The sequence below is a fragment of the Agrilus planipennis genome, unplaced genomic scaffold (genome assembly GCF_000699045.2).
Source record: "Agrilus planipennis isolate EAB-ADULT unplaced genomic scaffold, Apla_2.0 scaffold39, whole genome shotgun sequence".
Taxonomy (NCBI): Eukaryota; Metazoa; Arthropoda; class Insecta; order Coleoptera; family Buprestidae; genus Agrilus; species Agrilus planipennis.
In genome coordinates, this window is record NW_020439074.1 from 1,462,832 (window position 1) to 1,472,837 (window position 10,006).

At 35.9% G+C, this 10,006-nt stretch overlaps 1 protein-coding gene across 2 annotated transcripts in view; it reads right to left on the bottom strand.

Annotated features, from left to right (window-relative positions):
• LOC108745060 overlaps positions 1-10,006 on the bottom strand; it is a 232,298-nt gene that overhangs the window by 197,175 nt on the left and 25,117 nt on the right. For both annotated transcript variants that reach the window (XM_025977230.1, XM_025977228.1), the window contains exon 2: positions 354-408. The gene's annotated coding sequence lies outside the window, so the exon portion shown is untranslated. The remainder of the gene's footprint in view (positions 1-353; positions 409-10,006) is intronic.

Here is a 10,006-nt window from a genome sequence, read left to right on the forward strand (position 1 = left end):
CTGTTATTGGTACCATTTACTACTGAAAATATCAACGAGATGTTTATTTATATTTGAAGACATATTAAAGGCTTTAACGCTTGTTTTCGACTCGCACTACTATTCATGATTGAACAAAACTTTTGGCAGGTACTGTATAAAAAAAGTATGTTTAATGAACAAGAGTCGAAAATATAATGAGCTTTTTTCTCCCTACCTACGATTTTGCCAGCGGGCATCCAAGACATTGGAAAGGGGCAAATCGCTAGAAAAAGTAAATGAAATATAGTAATCTTTGTTAATCACTTTAACATTCACAATGACGAAAGTAACCCTGCACCTTAGTTAAATACAATCTATTTCAAATTACTTACCAAATAACCCCTTCACTGCCTCAGTCCCACCGATGTAATTGTATTCATCGAACAACTGAAAAGAATAATAACGATAAAAAAGATTCTAAATTAAGAAACAATTTAAACTCCAATGATTTTTCAAATTATCTGTCTATACATATAACTTTAAAAAAGTTATACTTTTTTCTGTCAGAAATACGCCTTGAAAATTAAAGGTCAAAGTATCGAATGAGAAATAAAAATATCTGCCTGGCATTGATCTCGTTTCTGTCTAAACAAGAGCAGACATTAAATTAACTTCATTTTCGAAATTAAAAAAGAATACAGGTTGGTTTGAGAGATACGTGTTTATCAGTGCAAGGTTATTCAATACGCAAGTCCAGCTATATCTTCAGATTTCACGGCTGTCAAGTCAAGTAATATTACGCGGGCTTTGAATAAATACTTGTTTCAGTAACTTAAAAGTGTAAGAGAGGCATCAAAACATTATTTCTGGTGAACTTGTAAAAGAAACAACAACCCACGCCAAACGAGTACACGGTACAGCAACAACAAGTACACGCAAACATACTACATAAGTACAACATCTCGACCATGGGTCAAAAGAAAGGTTCGATGAACTTTATTTCCAATTTTCGATCTGCTTCCCGTTGTACAAAATTGAAGATTGATTACAGTGATGCTCCATAACAAGTAATTCAAACCGCGAAGAGAAGGACGCTACTTGAAAGGTATTTAATACCTACGTAATCGACTTGCAGCCGATCTGAATAAATCGTTACTTTCAATTTCGCCTAGACGATTTAGAAAGCAGAGACGGTGTTAGGGAACGTTAGAAATTAAATGGAAAAAGTACAGAAACAACCCTAGACAAAAATTTTCAGTCTCTCTCCAGTCTCTCAGAGTCTTTCAGCGTCTCTGAGAGCGTCTCTCACAGTCTTTCACAGTGTCTCAGGTGTTTTTATGGATCTCTCACAGTCTCTGTATGAGACACTCGAACGATAAAATTGTTAATTCAGAGATTTGAGTCTGTCACAGAGAGACTGAACGAATAAAACTGAAAAATTGAGAGACTCGAGTCTCTCGTAGAAAGACTGGGATCTCTGAAATATGTTGAACTTTTAACCATGTCTATCGAGACACCACTTATTGAGAGATTCGAGTCTCTCGTTCAGAGACCGGATACGAAGTGAGGATCTCTCTATGAGCGACTCGAGTCTCTCGTTNCATTACGATTCGTTTAAGACATATTCGTTATTTTTTTTTTTAATTTTAAAAAATGTAAAACCATCGGCGCACTTCTTCGAAAACTATAAGTCTGTCGCTAGGGGAAGAAAAATTTCTATTTATGAATTACCTAGGGGTGTCAATTAAGAAAGGATAAAATGATTGTACTTATGGTAATTGCAACTTTTTGTTTTGTGAGACCGTTTTGATGATTTGCAAAAATAAACATATGAAGTTATATCCGACTTTGTTGGATGGTAAATTCGAGGAACGACTAAAAACTAAGTTGTCGTTATAACCGATGTTGTTATAACCAAGATTCACTAACTGAATTAACATATATACGAAATAATCTTTTAGGAAACGCAATAAATTATGCTGTGCCCATTAAATTCCGTCAGAGATGTTGCATCAGGGAACCGAAACGCCGAAGAGTCAGTGACCGGCACAGTGTGCTCTATTGTTACAAGAAGTGTGTGCCTGTGTCTGTAAGTGTGTGTATCATAATGTCGACAGCCAACCATAAGGGCACAACTATACGAAATAACGGGAAAGTGTAATGATGTTTTTTTTTTAAGTCATTCGCGATAGAAAGACAATGGAACGAACGGCTAAGAGTCGGAAAACGAATGTAAACCAAGCTTCTGTTGTAATTATGTAAATGTGATTTTTATGCACTGAAAAAGGCACGGGAAACAACTACAACAAACAACAACGGCAACATCTACTTTGCAAACAAACGGACCGATCGTGTTCAATTCTATTGTTCAATTCCTTCTGCAATCGTGATAATTGATACATAATTTTCACTTTGTTCGAATGACCTTTTTACTCATCGGCACAACTAAACTTCAAAACTAACTGTAAATTTACCCTAAATTTATCATGATAAAATGTAAATAAACTAATCACCATCATCAAAGGGTCGTCAGTCCTCAGACACGCTCATAAACTCTCTTCTATTCTAGACTAATCTTCGCATTTCGCTGAAATTCGAACATCTCACATTTTTAACTATTTTTATTTGTCTAATCTAAAAGTAAAACGGAAATACTGGAATGCAAGGAAAGAAAAGTAGGAAAAGGGCAAATATATACAGGAAGTCAGATAACTCAGGATGGAAGGAGGAGTAGAGATATAAAACAGAGAATAGCGCAGGCTCGAGTGGCCTTCAATAAAAAGAAGCCACTTCTATGCTCTCGAACAATTAATTCAGAAATTCGAAAAAGATTGTTAAAGGTGTACCTATATCTGGAGAGCGGCGTTGTACGGGTGCGAAACATGGAGGATAAGCACGGCTGAAAATAATACGTTTGAAGCGTTCAAAATGTGGTGTTACAGGCGAATGATGAGGATACCGTGGATAGAGAAGGTTAGAAATGAAGAGGTACTAGAAAGAGTTAAAGAAACAGTGGACTTTATGGAAGTCAATAATAAATAGGCGAAGTTGATTGGTATGACACCTTCTCCAGCATGAAGGGCTGGTTAGAGACGTATTAGAAGCAGAAACAGGAAGTAAAAGAAGTAGAGGTAGAATTCTAGTTAAGGTAGTTAAGGATGACATGCTTTGGGTTTATGGAAACGCAAAGATTTGCTGAGCATAGGAAAGAGTGGAGGTGCGTGTCCAAACAGTCTTAGGACTGACGATCTTATAAAGATGAATCTAATCTAGGTCTATCTCTGCATTTCTTAATGCCTGGTTCTGCTTCTAATAAGTCTCTATAACTTGTCCTTCATCCCTAAGAAGGTGTCCTACCAACCTATCTCGCCTAATTCATATTGAATTCCAGAGCGTCCCCTGTTCTCCTACTCTTTATTACCTCCTCATTAATAAATAAAACACTAAATCCAAAAACATTTCGTTCCGAGAGGGGTGCAGAAACCAAACCAAAATCAAATTTTGAGGATTTCTATTAAATTCGCCTATATTGGATACAAAATTAGTCATGGGAAACAGTAAGGATGCAGGAAAGGATTAAAAAGTAAAGAGCTCAAGTATGGGCTTAGTGTATAAAATTAGGGAATCAAGACAATATCTCATTGCCTTAACCTAATTTACGTATTTTGAATTAAAAATTAATCTTTTACTTGGGGAGGGGGGGACTTGATGTAAGACCATCCATTAGATACTCCCAATTTCAGAATTCTATATCAGTAGAAAGTATCCTGCATGATCTTCAAAATTCCTTTTTGTTGTGTTTAAATTTCTTACACAATCTCATGACAAGTCCTTAGACAGAAAAGGAAGAACTTTGTGAACGAGTTACTTGAAATCGTACTACGTACTTGAACTGCACTGATGCGATGCTAGAAATAACCGTCTTTGAAAGGGTTGGTTGAATTTGACACAGTGCTCTCACAGTGTACTCGGTTAGTGGCAGAATATTTGAAGAGAAATACTTCAAACGCCCGGACAATTTTACAAATAATTTCACAAAACTCTGCGACGGTAACAATTCTCCTTTACATAGAAGAAAATCCAAAACAACGACTAATTATATTATTACAAACTTGTTGAAGAACTTACTAATACTCACATGTCTGTAATAAGTCCTTCATACCTAAAAAGGCGTCCTACCAACCTGTAGGGCCTTTTCTTATTGACTTCTCCTACTCTTTCTAATACCTTTTCATTTCTAACCTTCTCGATCCACGATATCCTCATCATTCGCCTGTAGCATCACATTTCAAATGCTTATAAACTTTTAGAGATTTCACATCGTAGTTGATTCAAATTATAACCATATTATATGATTAGAATTTTAATATCCAATAAGGAAGCTTCTGAATTCACGTGCAAGTCGTTTAACGGCTTAGATTGGTATCTGTTAAAACCGCTACAATAAATGTAGATAACGTATAGGTATGCGCCGATGTGCCTATACCATATACTCCTAAATCTGAACATACACTATATCGTATCACCCGCAATAACGGTAAATATACCTTACACCGATGTAGCAAACACGAAGTGGAAATGGCACATCGTTAGCCCGTTCATGGGCTACAAATATTCCTGCAACATTTGCAGGTTATCCAATTAATATTATCATTAGCCAAAGAAAATTCATCAGTAGTTAAATCGGTAACAGTAATAATAAAGTTGTTTAAACCGAAGGGTCAGTTTGTTGACCGTCAAGATTCTTTTTCTCAAGAACTGATAGACGTATTGGATTTGAAATTAATACTTATTAAGCGCTAAAACTACAGCCTCAACATCATTTCTATCTAATCTAAGACTTCCTCTACCCCCATTACCCCTGTTTCTGCATGTCTGTAACTAGCATTTCAACTGTCACAAGGTATCATATCATGCTATCATTCAATTCTGTAATTAAATTGCACAGCGGCATCTGTTTTACCTTTTCTAATAATTCCTCATTTATCACCTCGTCTATGTCCTCGTTTCGCACCTATACAGAGTATACATCCCGTTCACGAGTTAGTAAATTAAAAATCTATAGATAAAAGTTTTTTGAAACGTAGATTAACTTCCAATGTAAAATTAACCTTCCAACGGTGCAATTTGTATTGTATAGAGTACCTCTAAGAACAGTTATCGTTAGGCACCTTTTTCGGCCAACTGTTAAGCCCAAATATAATAAAATACCGGAAGCAAGTACTATCAGGTGAATAGCTCATTCAAAGCATTCATGTCATATTGTTTTTGGTACCATCTATTTTTGTATCAAATCCAATAATGGTTACATAAAATATACAGAGTGTTTCTGAAATAAGTTGAAAGCTTTTGAAGGAGTTAACTAGATGCAATAGGAAATCGAATAGTGAGTAAAAACAATCGTAAGAAAAGCAGATGAAGTTGCAATCCGAAGCCGACCCTGGGCGTGAATTGGCAACGTATATATATAGAAAATTTCTATAACAGTTAAGCAACTACATCGATGAAAAATGTAAACAGTGGCGGTTGTGGAAAGACTAATAAAGTAAATATCAACAGCTTAAAATAATTTTTAGAAGCCTATTGCGATAAAAATTAATTAAATAACTACAACACGGATGCTGCAGCTAATGGAATACTGCATTACAATGTGTATTTGCCCATACGTTCCCACCAGGGCCGGACTGTACTTTCAAATACGTTCTTCTCGAAAACGGTGGACACTGGACTATTATTATGCTACTTATTTCAGAAACACCCTGTATAGAAAGACGTTCTGTACCTTTCAGGACCAACAACAAAATAACGTTATCATGTCTTTCAAACATCTTCCCGAATCGTCCGTTAGCTGTCATATAATACTGCAAAAGTTTAAAGCTTTCGTTTTACTTTTTCCTTTCTTATCCTTTCGTCGAAAATTTCAAAAAAAAAAAATTGTTCCATAGTCTTATCGAGACGATCGTTAAGAAGGTAATTTACATGGTAATAAATAAGTACCGGAGAACAATACAATTACAAAAAACAATGCGATTGTTGACTATTGTTTGAACAATATGTTGGTAATTATTATTACCGGAACGCCAACACACCGTTTATGATGAAGTTAGAAAATGAATCTTGAATCGCTTTGTTTAAATCATTCGTTAAAATCTCGGCAGGAAATTCAACTTTCCTTTTTCACACACGCCTATAGGTAATTTAAGTCATTTGTTTATAAGATTGTGTCTTCCTTTTCAAAACACCAATACTACGCATTATAAATGAGGTCAGGTTCCAAATATGTTCAACAACGAATTTTATGACGTAGAGGCTCGTACAAAACGAATAGCATGAAATCGCTAAATTAACGCTAAAATAAATGGCAAGCTTGCAGGAGGTGATAAGGCGCGCTAAAACAAGAAAATCAACTAAATGATTAGTGGTCCGAAAGTCCACTGTTTTCGATAAAAACGTAGCTGAAACTACAGTCAAGAGCCAGTCCGACCCTGGCAGTTTTACGCAGTGATATACAGCATTTCAACGCCGTATTCCAATCAGCGTTTCTTTTGTATTTTGTGTTCTCAATATTATGTTAAAGTGTACTTTAAATAGTACTACATACCTACTATCATCGATGAACAAAGTAGTTATTTAAATAATTGTTATCGCAATGGACGTCATAAGATTAATATGTATAGTAGCCTAGTAATAAGTTGTTGATATTTACTTTATTAGTTGTTCTACAACTGTCGCTGTTTACATTTTTCATCTATGTAGTTGATTTTCTGTTATCACAGATTCTCTGTACGTTGCGAATTCACGCCCAGGGCCGGCTTCCGATTGCAACCTCGTCTGGTTTTCTTACAAATGTTTTTGGTAACACTCTCTAAAGTTTATTACTTATTTCAGAAACACCATGTATATAGATACAAATTATAATATTAAGTAAAACTTTCGACAGAAGCAGTTTGTGATTCAGACGTAATGCATCAGTAATGAGAATAAATTTAATGGTTAAACTTTTCAATTTCTCTATTGAGATTGAGACTAAGTTAAATGAATTTTGTATGCTGTGGCGTAGTCCTTTAACTACCTATACAGCATCCCTAAAAATAGCATTTTCCATTGTTCACCAACGCTGAGCTTTCGCTAGGATTTCAGTTGCAGCTACCCTTCATTATAAAGTTAACTTTCATTAAAATTGTTCAACATTTAAGGGTCTACGACAATAATGCGATATTCTAACGAAGTTGAAATGATTAACGACCCTAATACTTAATATTAAAGGCAATGAGAAAACTGGAAAACATGGGAAAAGTTCAAAGTGCATGGCACTGTCCACATGATACCTATTGATTTTCATTCATGAAAATGTAAGGGAAAAAATGTTCATGTTATAATACTTTCTGTTCGTTTTCTACATTTGCACAATTTCAAATTTCCATCACGCGACGACTTATTGTTCTTTTATCAATTTGTTCGTAAGTGAATAAAATTCCGCGTATGAATGTTGCACAGCGTTGCTCAATGCAATTTTGTTTCAGTCACACGAAAAATTCTGTCTCCCTTTCTCTTTTTCGGTCCGTGATGCTATTACGAAAATTTGATAAAACAGAGACCGGCTGATAGAATGCTCGTGAAGCATGTTAACTTGCCTCGCCGATATTCCGCCTCTTCGTAGTAAAAATACTTGTTGGATTATGTAGGTCGAAAAAGCTTTCAAGGGAGGCTAAATTTGCACAAAGTGGATAATGCTGTTAGTTCTTTACTTTTTCGATTCCTTTTAATGTGGAATTCTTAATGTCCACGTGCCTGTTTCATATGTAAAAAGTGACCCATAAAAGGCAACAACCTTTTAGCTGATATCAGAAACTTGAACTTCCTCATCATCATAAGGTCGTCAGTCCTAAGACTGGTTGAACACGCACCTCCACTCTTTCCTATCCTGAGCTAATCTTCGCATTTCCCTAAAACTATAACAACCCACATCCTTACCCTGACAAAAATTTTCAGTCTCTCTCCAGTCTTTCAGAGTCTCTCAGAGTCTCTCAGAGTCTCTCAGAGTCTTTCAGCGTCTCTGAGAGTGTCTCTCACAATCTTTCACAGTCTCTCAGTTATTGCCTAGGTGTTTTTATGGATCTCTCACAGCCTCTGTATGAGAGACTCGAACGATAAAATTGTTAATTCAGAAATTCGAGTCTCTCGTTCAGAGATTTGAGTCTCTCGTTCAGAGGTTCGAGTTTCTCGTTCAGAGACTGGATGAGAGACGGAGACTCGAGTCTCGCTTTCAGAGACTCTAAGAAACTGAACATTTTTATCACCGGTAACTATTTGCGAACAGTAATCTAATCTAGGTCTACCTCTACCCCTCCTAACTCCCGTTTCTGCCTCTAATATGCCTCTGACTAGATCTTCATGCCTGAGAAGGTGTCCTACTAACCTATCTCGCTTATTTCTTATTGACTTCCGTCGAATCCTTTGTTCGTCTATTCTTTCTAATATCTCTTCATTACTAACCTTCTCTATCCACTGTATCTCTCATCATTCGCCTGTAACAACACATTTCGAACCCTTTAACCTTTCCTTTTCCGCAGCGCCCACCTTTCCATGTTACGCACCCGTACAGCGCCGCGCTCCAAACATACACCTTTAACAATCTTTCTCGAATTTCTAAATTAACCGTTCGCTAGCAAATGACTTCTCATTATTGAAGGCCACTCGACCCTGCGCTATCCTCTGATTTATATCCCTACTACTCCTTCCGTCCTGACTTATCTGACTTCTTAAATACCTAAAATCGGTCACTTCTTCTAATTTTGGCCTCCTATCTTTATATTCGCTCTTTCCCTAATTTTTTATTTTACTTCTGTCTCCCTTTCTAATATTTACTTCTCTACGTTACAGCCCAGCTGTAATACTTCCTATAAAATAATTATTACAACAAGAAATTTCGCGTATCTAATTATTAAAAACAATTTAATATATACCAGGAACAAACACCAAAGATCAAGTTGACAATTAAACAGAATTTTCTACGACATCGAAAGATATATTTTCATAAACATTACTAAGAATACATCTACGAAGATTGATTATTAGGGATATTTTAAAATGATTTTCAATTTTCAATTTCGGATAATCTTCGAAGTATCGACGCGTTTTCTCCAATTCTTATAAACCGTACCTTCCTAAGAAGTTGCCAGTCAAATGATACGTCGTGAATAGTATAGATTGAAGACTTCTAAAAACAAGTACTTTTCCATTTTCTATTCCGCTACGGAATGTAATAGCCGGTAGGAAATTTTTTATTGCCTACAATGATCTATTAGCAGTAAACAGCTCAGAAAAAAGGCCGCAAGAAGTGAATACAATAGTAAAAGGCGTTCTGTAGAAGTAAACGCCAAAACATCGCCTCTGATCACGTTCTACCACGTTTACGTGAGAATATTCAAAGCGCTCTCCTCAAAACACATCCAACTTGGCATTCAACATTGAATTGCTTTTGTTGTTCTGCGGAAACTGGCATGAAATTAACCTAAAAACACTTTTTTATAGGACTTTCTAAGTCTTTATTCGTTCCACATACAAATGTAGGTATTAGAATTTGAATCTGAACTTTCAGAAACTTTTAAAAGCTCATAAACCAAAATAATTTAGTTATAGTTGAAGAGTATCTACCAAATATAAAAGATTTTTGCTGGTGATAATTTGGATAACAATGAATACGACAAATGTTGTGTCCCATAATGTTGTTTATATTATTTCAATAACGCTGGCTTTCGTTAACTCATTGGTAGCCCTCTTCAGAGAAAATTAGTGAAAATTGTAACTTTACATAGTCATTTATAAATTGCGTAGACTCGGCAATTAACGAATTATAATTTATCATATTGACGTACTTCGTATAGTTTCTATAGCGATGTAACCTTCAGTTTGACCGGCGCAAAGTAGAAAAGAATAGCACTAGGCCAGAAAAGGAAGGAGACAACTCTCGGCCAAACTCTTAACCGCTGAGGAGCGTATAATCCGTACAGTACTGCACGGAAAAATTGACCATTTTATCCAC